The sequence below is a fragment of the Acomys russatus genome, chromosome 7, assembly GCF_903995435.1.
Source record: "Acomys russatus chromosome 7, mAcoRus1.1, whole genome shotgun sequence".
Lineage (NCBI taxonomy): Eukaryota > Metazoa > Chordata > Mammalia > Rodentia > Muridae > Acomys > Acomys russatus.
In genome coordinates, this window is record NC_067143.1 from 18,388,706 (window position 1) to 18,405,588 (window position 16,883).

The following is a 16,883-nucleotide window of genomic DNA, read 5'->3' on the forward strand; positions in this document are numbered from 1 at the left end:
GCTGTCGCTTTGTTCTCTTGACAGTGTTTCCTGCCTTACAGAAGTTTCTCAGCCTCATGAGGTCCTATTTAGTAATTGTTGACCTTAGAGCCTTGACTGTTGGTGTTCTATTCAGGAAGTTGTCTCCTGTGCCAATGTGTTCCAGGCTCTTCCACACTTTTCCTTCTAACTGATTTAGTGTCTCTGGTTTTGTGTTGAGGTCTTTAATCCACTTGGATTTGAGTTTTGTGCATGGTGATAAATATGGATCTACTCGCATTTTTCTACGTGTCAACATCCAATTAGATGAACACCATTTGTTGAAGACGCTATTCTTTTGCCATTTGTACAGATTTGGCTTCTTTGTCAAAAAGCAAGTGTCCATAAGTGTATGGATTTATTTCTACATCTTTGATTCAGTTCTATTGATCAACCAGCCTATTTCTATGCCAGTACCACGATGTTTTAATTACTATTACTCTATAGTACAGCTTGAGATCAGGTATGGAGATTCCTCCAGAGGATCTTTTAGTGTACAGGATTGTGTTAGCTATTCTGTTTCTTTTTTTTATATGAAGTTAAGAATTGATCTTTCGATGTCTTAAAAAGTTGTGTATGTATTTTGATAGGGATTGCATTGAATCTGTAAATTGCTTTTGGTAAGATGGCCATTTTTACTATGTTAATTCTCCCAATCTATGAACATGGGATATCTTTTCATCTTCTGGTATCATCTTAAATATTCTTCCTTTGCTGCTTTTAATATTTTTTTATTGTTCTGTACATTTTCTGTTTTGATTATTATGTGGCAAGAGGATTTTCTTTTCGAGCCTATTCTATTTGGTGTTCTGTAGGCCTCTTGTATATTTATATGCATCGCTTTCCTTAAATTGAAAATTTTTTCCTCTATGATTCTGTTGAAAATATTTTCTGGGCCTTGGAGCTTGGCATCTTTCTCATTCCTCAATTCTTTTTTTTTTTTTTTTTTTTTTAATGTGTTAACAGGCTAATTTATTTATTTATTTTCCTACTTATTTTTTTAATTAATTTATTCTTGTTACATCTCAATGATTATCCCATCCCTTGTACCCTCCCATTCTTCCCTCCCTCCCATTTTTCCCTTATTCCCCTCCCCTATGACTATTCCTGAGGGGGATTACCTCCCCCTGTATATGCTCATAGGGTATCAAGTCTCTTCTTGGTAACCTGCTGTTCTTCCTCTGAGTACCACCAGGTCTCCCCCTCCAGGGGACATGGTCAAATGTGAGGCACGATGCCTATAAACATACAAGAGGCCTACATTCCTCAATTCTTATTAGCCTTAGGCTTTGTCTTTTCATGATATCCTTGGTTTCTTGGATGTTTTGTGTCAGGAAATTTTCAGACTTAACATTTTTTTTTTTTGATGGTTGCATCAAATTCTTCTATTGTATTTTTAAACCCAAGATCCTTTCCTCCTTCTTTTTAATTCTGTTAATGGAGCTTACCTTTGCATTTCCTGTTTTCTTCTCTAAGTTCTCTCATTCCAGGATTTCCTCTGTCTGTGCTTTTATCATTGTTTCTATTTTCAACTTCAGATCTTGAACCATTTTATTGATTTCCTTCATCTGAATGTTTGCATTTTCCTGAAATTTTCCAGTGATTTCTTCATTTCCTTTCTATAGCTTTCTGTCATGGCCCCTCTAAGGTCCTTAATCTGTTTGGCTGCATCTTTCTGTATTTATTTATTGATTTTATTTGTTTCCTCCATTATCATCTTCATTACTAAGGATCTGAGGTCATTTTCTTGTGATTCAATTGTGTTTGAGTTCCCAGGGTTGAATTCTTTGGGATAACTGGGTTCTAGAGATGCCGTACTATTTTGGCTTTTGTTGTTTGTGGTTTTTATGCTGGCCTTTAGCAATCTGGCTGTTTCTGTCATTGGGAGGTAGTTTCTGGTGTCCTTCACCGGTGGTTGAGAGCAGTTGGTGAATATCTCTAGGTCAAGATCCCTCACCTGTAAGGATCAGGGAACCCTTTGCTAGATGAAGCAGGTGACCTGGTTTCAGCTCCAGGTGACTTTGCTCCACACCCTGGGCTCCCCACTAGGCCAGCAAAGGCTGGTGCTGGTCCTCGGTAGCTCAAGGTTCGATCCCAGATAGTGTAAGTATTATCTGCCCTTGGCTGGTCTTTGGAAACACTGCCCTCAGCCACTGGGGCTCTGGGGCCTTGGTCCAGTCTGCCAGAAAGTGGCAATACCACCTGATGGCTTATGGCAGTTGGCTAGGCTTCTGCCAGTTCCCACTGAGGCTGTGGGGCCTTGGGTCAGTCCTCGAGAGAGTGCAGAAACCACCAGCTGGCTTTTCAGTTGATGGATACAGGGGTTTTTTCTATCCTGTAGCTATTTAATAGTTTAATGAACATGGGTATGATAATAGGTCTTTATGAAAATTATTTCAATTTTCTTAAAATACACTCCCTAAAAATGAACATTAAGTTTGCATGCCAATTCTATTTAGCTTTTTGTAATTAAATGTAAAATAATATAATCATAGTTAAAAATGTAAATTTTTGAAAATTATTTCTATTTTTTTCTGTACCTTTTTAAAAGTTGGATCATATAAAATATATTTTTATACTTTTTAGTAGTTTGGTGATACTTACTTGCAAACCTAATCAAGAACACATAAAAAAACATACACTGGCCAAGTTGGCTTTGTTCCAAGAGAAGTAAGCTGGTTTTCCATACAAAACCATTCATATAAACACCACATTTTTTAAAAATTACAAAGAAAAAAATTGCATGACCAGCTCAAGGGATACAGAACAAAACTTTTGGTAAAATCTGACATCTTTTTATGATAAAAGTTCTAAAGAAACTAGGAATATAAAAAATAGTCACACAATGAAGACTTATAACCAATTTTCTACCAAGAATTTTCATTATAATCAGAATCAAGCTAAGGGTATCCATTTTATTTGTTCTTACTCAATATAGTACCTAAAGTCTTATGAATAGCTGTAACAAAAAGATTATGTTGATAAAACAGATACAAATAGGAAGTAAAGAAATAAAAGTATCTTTACTTGAATATATTTTCTGTATGAAGTTTTAAAAACTACCAGAGACTTTGATAAACATTTTCAGTGACATGATAGCATATAAAATTAATAGCTTCTAATAAACAAGTAACATTGGCTAGATCTGGGAAGGGGTTTAAAGTTTACCTCCTGTATTGTCCTTGGCTGGTGCCTTAGTTTGAGCGGGACCCCTGGGCCCAAATCTGCCTATCATATTGTTCTACTTGTAGATTTCTAGGACCCTCTGTATCCTTTTATTTTGCTATTCTCCCATGTGTCTCTCATTTAGAGTCCCAATAGGATGCCCTCCCCTCTGTCCCAGTTTCCTGGTAAGTGAAGGCTTTCGTGGGACATGCCCCTTGGGCTAGTATGCAGATATAAGTGAGTATATACCATTTGATTCTTTCTGCTTCTGGGTTAACTCACTCATTATGATCATTTCTAGCTCAATCCATTTATCCACAAATTTCAGGAATTCCTTGTTTTTAATAGCTGAGTAATATTCCATAGTGTATATGTACCACAGTTTCTTTATCCACTCTCAGAATATTCTCCACAGTTGAGTGGAGAGTGGGATATGACTTTCTCACGTACTCTGGTGCCTCACATTTGACCATGTCCCCTGGAGGGGGAGAGCTGGTGGCACTCAGAGGAAGGACAGCAGGTAGCCAAGAAGAGACTTGATACCCTATGAGAATATACAGGGGGAGGTAATCCCCCTCAGGAACAGTCATGGGGGAGGGGAATAATGGGAAAATGGGGTGGGGGGAGGAATGGGAGGATACAAGGGATGGGATAAACATTGAGATGTAACAAGAATAAATTAATTAAAAAAAAAACAAGTAACAAATACATTGTGAAATAAGTTAGGAATATTGTATAATTTAAAACCCATTCCTTCAAAATACCTTGGAGTATATCTAACTAAGGAACAGAAACGTCTCTGAAATGAAAACTAAAACACAGAAGAATGAAATTTAACAAAAACATTAGATGATTATATAACATCCCATGCTCAGAGACGGGAGAACCAATATTAGAAAATGGTTATATCATCAAAAGAAATCTAGAAATTCATCCAAAATCAGCCATTAACATTTCAATGTCGTTCTTCTCTGACATTGAAAAAGTACCTTTAAAATTCATGTTAAGTACTGAAATTCATAGCTATCCAAAGCAATCTTGAACATAAGAATGACACTAAAGTGATTTCCGTATTTGATTTTAAGTTATACTTCAAAACCTGAATGAGTAGGATATCAAGAGGCTGTTATTAAACAGACATGTAAGTCAATGCAAAAGAATAGAGGACCCATGTATAAATCACACAGGACCCATGTATAAATCACACATGTACACTCAACTGATTTTGGCAAATATACTCAAAAACTCTTTCTAGAGTGAGGGAAACGTTTCAACAGACCTAGGAAATTTGGACATCCACATGTAGACGAATAAAACCAGATTCATCTCTAATCCTTTACAAAACCTACTTCAAAATAGCAACCTTAACCTGACATCTGAAATTGTTAAGAGAAAAATGTTACTGCCTGGTGGCTGCTCTGAAAAAAAATCGAAAGTAGGGTCTCTGAGGCTGAATGCAGACTCCCTTCCAATTTGCTTAATCTCTTGGATCACCAGAGCTGATGGCTCAGGCAACTGATCAGGGTTGAAATGAGAAAGAGGAAAGAGAGCCCAGGGCTCCTTCTCTAGAGACTGGCTGTACTGCAGCCAAGGAGGAGAACTTAAACTGATCATAATTTTCCTGTTGCTGAGGCTGTAAAAGCAGCTTCTAGCTAGAAACTGCAAGGGAGTTATAAAAGGGGGCTCTATGATCTGTAGATAGGCTTCTTTGCGGAGATCTCCAGTAAGCTGATGTAAACTTAGGCCTGCTAGCCCTAGAAGGCTGATGGTAAAGCCCAGAGTGTTCTAGCTTATTTGCGAATCTACAGGGAAATAAAAAATAAGAGAGAGATAGAAAATAAACCACTCTCAGACACACACATCCAAGAGAAAAAATGGATAAAGTTAGGCATCTTAACTTCAGCTAAAGCTAAGCTTCCTAGTTTCAATGCCATTTATTGTTGGTCACTGTACTTATACTTCTGAGAAAGAGGAATTACCTCGTAGTCAAAAAAGAGCAATTAATAAAAAAAAAAACCAGATGAATTCTTAAATACAACAGGTTACATATTCTAAAGCTAAATATTTCTTATCTACGTATCCACTACATAAGTTCATAGTGAGTTCAGAGTGACAAAGGTTGACAAGACCTGAAGGTTAATAGGGTCTAAAACTTACAAGAATATATGACTTTTCAATTAGGACTGATCTAACTATATATTTTCCAGCTATTTCTTAGTTCATAATGAGTTCAAGACAATAATTTTATCTGTCTTTCATTCTAAGAAACACAGTAAATTTAAAATGACAGCATATGATGCCACAAAGTGACATGGTATAAGGAATTATAACAGTTTGTATATTTAGACATTTCTCCATAGGCCCATTATATATTGGGGTTTATGGGGAGTTTAAACCAACTTGCCTATATTTATGGTGAATACCAGGCTCATGGTGCCATCTGGAGTAAAGGCTTATCTGAGACCACAAATCCACTTCAAGGCTATCCCCTAGCAAGGCATCTGGAGATCCACAAAGGTATTTATTGCAGCCATAAACTTTCTAAAATTGTTTTAGAAGACCTAAAAATTTTAGCTTTTTAAAATATTTTAATCAAATCAGGAATTCCATGATCAGGGATTAACTCATCTGAACAACAATACACTCTCAACAGGACCCTGTAGGAAGTTTGCTCAATCAGAGCTGGTCAATACCCAAAAAGTGACAGTTCACATCAATGCCAGATATTTTTTCTTTTTGTTTTTTTGAGACAAGGTTTCTCTGGTAACCTTGGCTGTCATGTAATCTACTCTGTAGATCAGGCTGGCCTTGAATGTAGCCTTGGCTGTCCTGAACTTGATTTGTAGGTCAAGTTGGCCTTAGACTCACAGTAATCCACCTGCCTCTGCCTCCCTGAGTGCTGGTATTAAAGGCATGCACCACCATGCCTGACTCTAATGCCAGATTTTAGAGAAATGCAGCAATTCAGAGTTGTCAGAGGTTGGAATCAATTCTGGGGTGCATCAAAATACAGACCTTGCAAAATACCAGATCCCTTCCAGAGATCTCTCCTGCTTATTGAACTTCTGCAAATCAATGGCTCTTGACATCATGTCAGAGACTGGAAGCAATTCTGGGGGTGTATCATGGTACAGACCTTGCAAAATACTGGATCACTTTCTAGAAAGCCCACATGCCTACTGAGCTCCTTTAAGAGGATAGCTCTTGTCAGAAAAAAATATATAAGACCTTCAAAATGTCATCATAGACAAAGCTTTCTGAAAAATAAACTTCAGTCACTCAGGAAATAATGCCAACAATTACTGAAGTTTTACCACCCCAGACCTCAAACTATACGACAGAGCCATAGAATTCTTTTTAAAAAGCATGGTATTGGCACAAGAACAGACATGTTGATCAATGGAATCTAACTGAAGACCTAAATATAAGTCTTCACAGCTATGTATATCTAACTTTTGACAAAGAAGCCAAAATACACACCAGAGAAAAGATACTATCTCAAATGCTGCTGGTCAAGCTAGATAGCTGCATGTAAAATAATGCAAACAGGTACGTATATGTTACCCTGCATAAAACTCAACTCCAAATATATTAAGGACCTCAACATGAAACAAGATACTTTGAAATTGATAGAAGAAAGTATGGAACAAGCTTGAACTCATTGACTCAGGGAAATATTTTCTGAACAGAACAGACACTAAGATCAACAACCAATAACTGGTACTTCATGAAAATAAAAAGCTTCTGTATGGAAAATAATACCATTATTAAGGCAAAACAACAGACTATGGAATGGGAAACTACCTTACCAACTATACATATGATCAAGAGTTTAGCTAAACTACATAAAGAACTAAAAATACTAAGCATCAAGAAATGCAATAACCCAATTTAAAAATAGAGTACAGAACTAAGCAGGAGGGTTTCAAAAGATAAATGGCTGCGAAACATTTAAATATATGTTCAACATTATTAACCATCAAAGAAACTCGAATACAAACTACTTTAAGATTCTATCTTATACCAATCAAAATGGTCAAGATCACTAAACAAATGACAACATGTTTGTGAAGATGTAGGAAAATAATATTTGTTGCTGATAAGAGTACAAACTTGTACAGCCGCTATAGAAATAAATATGGCAGTTCATCAAGAAGCTGTGAATCAGTTGTAGCATTCTTGGTAGTATACACAAAGGACTCTACATCCAACTACAGAGGCACTTGTTCGTCCTTTTTTATCTCTGCTCAATTAATGATAAACAGAAATTTCAAAAAGCCCAGATGTCCATCAACTGCTGAATGGATAATAAAAAGGTGTCACATGTATGAAATGGAATATTACTTAGGTATTAAAATGAAATTGGTAGGTAAATGCATAGAAATAGAAAAATCATTCTGAGTGAGGGAACACATATCCCCAAGGACAGTATTATATATTTCCCCTTATATATGTATGCTGGCGTTTAAAACTTTGGTCTGTATGTATGCTATAACTTTACAATCCTTTGTAAGAGAATGGGTGATAATGGAATTTCCAAAGAAATGGAAAATAGAATACAGTGTTATGGAGTGACAAAAGAGAAACTAGAATAGCAGGATTAAAGGGGGAAGAAGCTGGGATAGAGACTAGAGGAGTTATTACTGGAAGAGACAACACTAAAGGTCATTTGAGAAAGCATGTAGATTGTCTGTAAAAAAATTCCTAAAATATATACATATATGAAAGTAATATAAATAGCATCACTAAATAATAGAGGAGAGAATGTCCTTAGATATCTTATGCCACCAAGTAAAGCCTCCAGTGGCAGGAATGTGTTATATCTTATTGAGTCTTTAGCCAAAGAGGCCCCATGGAAATCCCCAAACATCAAGGGCTATTTCTAAGGTTATTTGTTAGTCTCCTCAACCTAATATTAAGATTCTGTTGCCAAAGACTACACTTATATATGTCATCAAATACAGAGAAATTAGGCTGGGGCTTCAATAGAACTTTTAACCCTACTGGTTAGTGTTCATGGTACTGAAAGATACTCTACATGGTACTGGAAGAAAAACATAATCATCAATGTCTCCAAGCTATGAATTCTGTGATCTACAACAGTGGCTCACCTACAAGATGTACTGGTGCAATAGTGGCACAAATGTGGTAGTGACTAATCATGTTCTTATTGGATTTGAAGGCTCACTCAGTGCAAGTGAATACATATCTGTTGCTGCTCAAGTGGACGATAATATGAGACTTGAACAGCCACGGATGTAAGGTTAACTTAATGCTATTATTTTGCTAAAGAAATATAGTAATAAAATGACTCCTATATACCCATAAATCAATGCTTCATTCAGCTCTGATCAGAGAAACTTCTTCTTGTATAGATAAAAATTATCATACATAAATACAAATAGACAATGTCCAGAAAGTGAGTGGCTTTTGAGCAGTCAGTTATAAATAAGATTTTTTTTTTATCAAATCCCTTTTCTTAAGGCTCTGGAACCAATATGGAAGAGGAAGTACATAGACAATAAAAGCCAGAGGTGATGGTTGACTATATATAATGTCTTCCTTACACAACAGGACTGATGCACATGTAAATTTAAAGATATTGTGGCAGTATGCACAAGGCATGAAATCCTATATTTTGCAGCAAAGATGCATAACGGGAAGACATTTTGTTAAGTGCAATAAACCACACATAGAAAAGCAAATATTAAGTGATATTTTTCATATTGGAAATGAAAATAAATGGATCATGAGGAACTGGGAATTATGGCAGAGATGTAGAGGAAGGGAGCAAGGAGAACAATTGGAAAGACTAATGCAAAGTGCAGAAAATAGGAAAATGTCATAACAAATCACATTAATTTATGTAAATAACACATGTTAAAAATAGCCAGAAATGACTCACACCTATAATCCCTGAGCTCATCATAAGATAGGCAGACCATGAGTTCAGACTGTCTGGCAATATAGTAAGACTCTGTCAAAAAAGAAAGAACATAGAGAAAGGGGTAAGAAAAGAGAAAATATCTGAGTCAAGATCAACTTGGAAGAGCTTAATCTGACACTAAGAGGGATTCTTCCTGTAGTCTTTGGGCTGTACATACAAGATTTCCACAATCAAATTAATCTTTCCTTAATTTGGAAATGTGGAGTATAAATAAGGTCCCTACCTTCCTATGTCGTCACAGGGCCTGAAATCAGATTGGAGTTCTACAGCCATCTACACCTTAAAAAAAAAAAAAAAAAAAAAAAAAAGACACACAAGACTAATGTAAATGGACAAAGGGAGAGGAGCCTTCCAGCTGGGGAAAAGGGACAAATCACTCTTGTAGAGCATTGTAATTGGACAGTGGATTGTGAGGGTGCTATGGATAATAAGGATGGGTAAAGATGGTGAGGGCAGGAGTAGCTGATGAGCTTGAGTATGTGTGATGATAGCAGGTGTAGATTGTGAGGGTGGGTGTTGGTGAAAAATCACTGGGGTACTGAGGAATAAGCAGAGAGAGCCATTTTATGGCTAGGGATTACATAACATGTACAAGACATGTACATTTCATCACACTGATTATCTCTCAAAGCCAACAAATAAATATAGATTATGTAACTTACAAAGGGTGATTAAGGTCACAGATTAGAAAGTAAAGCATTAAGTTTACAAAGTCTCATACACACTAATTTTTAAAACAAAAGATATTTTGATTTTAGTGAAAATAAAGTAAAAAGTTGTCTTAGCTCAATAATATGGAAAATGTGTTTCAGAGAGGACTAGAGCTCTCTCTTCCTGCTCTCCCTCCACCCTTCCTCTTTTTCTCTGCCTGTCTCCATCTCTCTCCCCCTTTTCCTTCTCTCCCCATGCTCATTTAATAAACTTCTCCATGTAAAAATAATAAGAAAGCAATACACTGGTAGTAATAATACACCTCCTGGTTCCAGACACTGCAGGGACTAAACACAATTTAAATCCAGATTATCCTGGTAGTTATGGTTAAAGGAAACTTTTCCACAATTCCAAAGCTTCCTAAGTCCCACAGATGTATAGCTGCTAACTGAGATTTGATGATCCTCTTCCAATAAAGAAGCTATAGTGTGAACAGACGATTTGAAGAAGCTATAGTGTGAACAGACGATTTGAAGAAGCTATAGTGTGAACAGATGATTTGAAGAAGCTATAGTGTGAACAGACGATTTGAAGAAGCTATAGTGTGAACAGACGATTTGAAGAAGCTATAGTGTGAACAGACGATTTGAAGAAGCTATAGTGTGAACAGACGATTTGAAGAAGCTATAGTGTGAACAGACGATTTGAAGAAGCTATAGTGTGAACAGATGATTTGAAACATGGCTGACTAAGGTTGTGTTCACCTTCATCTTCTCGTTTAGTGCAGTGTGGGAAAACATCACAAGACTCTACGGGTGAATAATGTGGTTGGAATTCTTCATGGCACACCTATCTCCAACAGTCTCTGCAGCTCATCGGGACCAGAGGCCTGCAGTACATGGGTGGGCAGATCTGGGTTTATCCCCAAAGGCTGTACTGAAGAGTTGTCCAGTTCCTTACTGCCTTGCTCCCTGCTTCCCCTGGGGGTTTCATGAATCTCAAGGCACCATGCTGGGCCACCCAATCTACAGACATTCAGAGAACAGCCAGAAAGTCTGCACATAAATTTCCCCTTTATTCTCAGCAGGATTAAACCCTCTCTTTGAATTTCCATCTCCTCAGACCCTGTCAAAATTATAATTGATCTTGGAAAAGCTTGAAATACTTCAATCTCCGTTTCAAATCCCAATATAACCTGAGTAGTAGAATCAGGCATTTGAAAGATCAAATAACTTACTGATGGTTCAGGATTGTCTCTTGCTGGCTTCCCTTGCTCTTCCTTAGGCTGAGGGAGTCACAGTCATTAAATTCTGTGGAGTTTTTTCCCATCAACTCAAAGAAGACCAGTGTGGGAAATCTAAGATGTTAGGACAGCTTTGGGGAGCAGAGTGACTAATGCTACTCCGATTTGAAAAGTGTAGATTATAGGGAAGACGGTGATTTAAGTTATATTTAAGGAAAATACGGCATTACAATGTATTAGTGGGATAGGTTCCCTCAGTTGAAGCTGTTATAGTGACCTCTCAAGTATTCATTTTCATCCTTTTTTTATCCCATTCTGTACTATGCGGCATTTTTCCTGATTCTTGGCCCAGTTCCACTCTTCTCACAACCCTACTAAAACATTGTAATGTCTTATTTTAGGCCATAGTTACTCCCACCTTTCACTTTAAGACGTACATCAACATCAAAAGTTATGTATAATTTATATGACAAGCTACTGGAGCCGGCCATTCTCCAAATATTGTTTAAGCCAATAAACTAGCCATAGATGTAGATCCTCTTGGAGTAGTTCTAGAAATAAGCAGTATTCATCATAATAAAAGTGTTCATATGTGAATCAATCCTATAGACATATACAATTCTATAGATCTTTGTAAGAGTATCACTTATAGGGTGACCTAACCACAGGATACATTAGAATTAACCATATAGGTAAATCATAGATGACTTTAGAAGTAATAATAGTATTTGCCAATGTAATAGTTTATGCAATTCCTCTGTGAGTTCTGCTTCAGATTAAAAGAAATATTTCTCAGAAAAAAAATAATAACAGATCACAACATTGGAAGCATATTGACAATTAGCATGAAGCACATTTTCATCTTATAAAAACTAAGAAAATTTAACATGGGACAAGTGAAGTTTGTCATGACTAGAAAACAAGGCAAGGACCATATGTGAGATTGGATGGGTGGTGAGATATGGACAGAGAACACTGTAGAAAACAGGGGCCTTGTTTTAAGGAAATTATATCTTCTCTCCACTATACCAAACCCATTATTTCCCATTTATTGTAGAATCTACACTCATATTAAGGAGTTTCTTTTTAATGACCATTAAAGCTTTTTCTAGCCTAAGAGCTGTACCTTTTGCCCTGCCAATCTTCTACACTGATGGACAGGCAGAAAGAACTCTGAACCATACTTTAAAGGAAAGCAGAAGCGACTTTTTCTAATATGAGTCCTTTACCCTACTGTGAGCCCATTTAATTCTGGGTTAAGCATTTGCATGCACTTCATTATAATTCTATAAGGCAATACAGTTTTTGAGAACAAAATAAAATTCTTCAGTGCAAAGAGACTCTTCAGCTGGCAGAGAAAGGCATGCATTGTTCAGTGCTTTAATTAAAGAGATATTACTTCCAAGTCTTTTTAAAGCTGAAGAAAAGTGATTTGGGGCCAGTTTCAAAGTTATTCATTTATTACAAGCCAAAAGTTCATTATTTGTGGGAAATGTTCTGGAAAATTTCTGACTAAGATGAGAACGGCCACTTCTCTGCTGTTCCAAGTGTCAAACAAAAAGAGGTCTTTATCATTAAAGCTTTTGTCTGCAAAGATTAAAATTCCTCACTGCTGGCTGTGATGGCATTACTCTTCTATAATGTGGAAAAACAGGTCGCCTGTGCAATTTTATCTCAATGAACTTAGCAATGTCTATGTCCTCTTTATGCTTTGGGAGACTGGGAAAGATAGAATGAGGAAAATAGATTGCTAAATGTAGCCATAAAAATATAGAGGATGAGTCCCCATGGTTTTCCAGCCCTAAACAAAATCTAGAGCTACAGAGATAAGAAAATGATACAGGTGTGCAATTTAATGGGGTTTAGTCAAATGAACCCATAAACCTGATTTCTCCCTACAGATAATGTGTTTAGACAAGTAGATCCGCTAAAAATAGGCATTGTTGTGTGCTCTGTTTTGGTTAGAGTCAAAGAACACTTATTCATGTCAGATAGAGAGGGCACTGACAGACCAATAGAAGGCAAATCATGAGTTCATTGGGGGTTACTTTCTGTGGTATGGTGACTAGAAGGAAGCTACATCATCAAGAAGTTTGATTTATAATCTTTGATTTATAATGTACATGCACCACCAAAGAGTCAGCCTCCTACTGCCTCCCTGTAGTATTAAAAGCTTCACCACTGAAGAGTCCCACCTTCCTTTCCACTGTTAGTATCTTATATAATATCAGGGACAGGAAGAGCTCCATGGGGATCTTATGAAGGCTTCTTGAGGAAATGCTAACATGTCAGGTCTCTTATGGGTGATCATTGATCATAGCTGCTCTTCAAAAGGCAATGGTGCCATCAAAGATGTCTGTGCTTGCAAACATTTCCATGAAAAAGAGCCTGAGATTCTGTGCCTTCTGGGTTTAGAAATTTCATTGCACAAGTTCACAAAGGGATAGATCTCTAGAAAAATAGCTCTTGGAAATTGAAGAGATGTGAAACCAAGCTTGGAGTAAATGCTTGCCTCATTTATAAGGAGATATTCATTTCCAGCATGAGGGTTGGCCACGTCATCTAAGATTCCCTATAAGAGAGACTTCATAAATGTCAGGTGCTATAGCAAAAATATTTTTAGATAGGTAGCTAAACTTCCAATTAAGTCAGAAAATTCCCAAGATGACCATTTTGCGGGGGGGGGGGGGGAATGTAAATTGGAAGTACAACACATGAGTGGTGTCTGATGGCTTTTTCACCTTATAGCCGGAGGGAAGGCTTTGTATCTGTCTCCAGAAATTATACATGAGTCCATATGAAGCTTGCTGTGTAGTCATGTGACACCTTCCTTGCAAAGAAATGTTGAAAGTGGAGGGCAAAGATTCTCTGAATTTATGCTTTCCTATAGCTTGAGGTCCAGAAGCTAAGACATTGACAGAATTCATTTACTGGTTGGTTACAGTACTGGGATCCTGCCATGCAAAACAGGCTGTAGGACAGAGATTAACATTCATGGAGATATTAAAGAATGTTCTTGGACTCTGTGCCCACAAGAGAGTAGGAAAAGGCAAGACATGATGGAAGGAAGCATCATGATCTGAGGGTCTTTCGAGGTTGAATGCTCTGGAAGAAGGTAATGACTTTGGGTATGGGATAACAGCAGAAAGGACCTGGCAGAAAACTGTCTCCCTATAGCACTGCCAACCTTGGTACAAGTGGGTTTTATCTTAAAATCATGAAAGATAATACTGTATCCTCCACAAGGGTGTTGTAGTTGTGAAAGGCAGAGCCTCCACTCATGGTCCCAATATTAGTAGGACAAAGATATGAAAGGGCAATACAGTAGCAGAGAGGATTGATTTGGGGATATATAATCATAACAGCAATGTAGGAAAGCAGGTGCTGGTAAGTAAATTCTCTTTACCCTGACCCCACCCCTGGCTACTTGAATGTGCTAAGTTTGAGGCGGACTTAGAAATTCATATCAAAATTGGACAACGCTGAAGTGGGAAAAGAGTATTCAGAGTAAAGAAACTTTGTAAGCAAAAACTAACCAAGGGACCTACCATAACTACACCAGAAACAAGTCATGTAGGTGTTATGTATCATTGATATCACATGATATGGAAGGAAATTTACCTTGGGGAACTAATTTCCAGAACTCAGAACTCCAGCCTAATTACATACAAATAAATCACAGAACCACAAATTGGATGTTCCTGGACATCTAGAAAGTATTGGTATTCCTCAAAATGGCCAAAGTTGCAATAAGAAATGCCTGCAAATGCCATGCAATAGAGTAAACATTAGAGTTAAATGCAATACGGAACAGAAAAAGGATACTGATGTACAACACCTAATGATGAGCTGGAGAGATGGCTCAGTACTTAAGAGCACTTGTTTTTCTTGCAAAAGACCTGGTGCAAACACACACACACAGTGATTCACAACTGTCTGTAACCCTAGTCCCAGAGGATATAATATCCTCTTCTGGCCTCCATGGACATGCACACAATACATAGACATACATGCAAATAAATCAAAGTATACACATAAAAAATAAATATAAAAGACAAAAATATCTGTCCTTGCAAAGATGCTTTTTTTTTTGACAGTATTATATTAGGTTTTTAGTTTTTACTTAAAAGATGCTATATGTAAAATCTCAGTATTATATTTGCAACTTTTCTATGAATCAAAAATTACTCTAAATATTAATATTCATAGGTAAATAAAAAGACTCTTATTTTTAAACTTACATGTAAAATAACATGGCCATGATTAAACAAGTCATCTTTGGTTTTGTTAGTTTATATTTTACTTGAAAAATTGTATATGTTTATGGTACACTTAATGCTGAATTATACATTTATTATGAAGTTACTCAACCAAGCTGAAAAACATATGATAGTGTTAATAAGCATGTCTTCCATAGGCTCAAATATGTAAATACTTGGTCGGTCCCCACTTGATGAGGCCCTGTTGGAGGAAATATGTAACTCCAGGAAGGCTTTGAGAGTTTAAAGACCCATGCCATTTCAAGCTTCTTGTCTCTGTTTTGTATTTGTCATGTGTAGATGCAATACCTCAGCTTCCTGTTCCAGTCACCAAAGTAGTATGTTTCCACATAGAATTCCAAGATGCCTTCATGATTGTTGTCACACATACTTCAGTCATAGAACATGGAGAAATCAAACTATTATTGTCTTAGAATCCCTGCTGGATAGCTTTCATACTGTGGGAAGGTATGAGGCATTATTTATGTATGGAAAAGTAGTTATCAATTGCACCCAACTGTCTACCTTGTAGGTTACAACAATATTTGACCTGGAAAGATATGTCCACCAGTGATATTAACCAACCACCTTCTGGTTGGCTTTAAAGCTCACTCCAGAAGTTTAAACTCATATCTGGAGCCCATGCCTAAGAAACTAACTTATCTACCAAGACATAGATCTAATTGTCAAATACTTGTGCAAAGACAAGATATACAAAACATTGTGGTCTAAAGGACAGTAGCAATCTTTCCTATTTGTCTTGACTTATTCCTAGTGAATCTGAATCGATACAGTTGATATAAAGGAAATTCCCAACAAAGTCTAGCTAAAGGATTCTTGTTAGTTCATATTAATTTACACACATGATCACAATGCAATCAAATAGATAGGTTAAACTTATAAATATGTATTGCCTAAAACAGGAAGACATATTATTTTTTATATTTATTTTAAATAGAAATTGTGTTTATTTATTTGTGAACACATATACCATGTAGAAGGAACTAATTAATCTGGGAAGTGCCCTGATTTAGTGGGAAGTGCCCTAAGGGAAATATTAGAGCATCTGACCCTTCTTTTTTCTCTGTTCCATAACTGCTATCAAGTGGAACACCAGTCTTTACAAACATTCTCTCCATAATATTCTCTCACACTGTAGTTTGAAAAACTACAAATTTCACCAGCTGCAAAATAGAGTCTTTGAAACCATGAGCCAAGCTAAATCTTTCATTTTTAAAAGATGACCATGTCAGCAACAAAACAGATTGTACCTCAGAGTAAAGGGTTTTAAAAAGGTTTTCCAAGAAGCAAGATGGAGTATCCATTCTAATATCTAATACAATAGACCTTCAATCAAAATGAATCAAAAGAATTTTGGAAGGACAGTTCATGCTCATCAAAGGAACAATCCACCAATCAGGGGCAGGACAAGGCTGCCCACTCTCTCCCTATCTATTCAATATAGTACTTGATGTTCTAGCTAAAACAGTAAGACAACTAAAGGAGATCAAGAGGAAATTGGAAAGGAAGAAGTATCAATATTCATAGATAATATGATAGTATAAATAAGAGTTTTACCAGAGAACTACTACAGCTGATA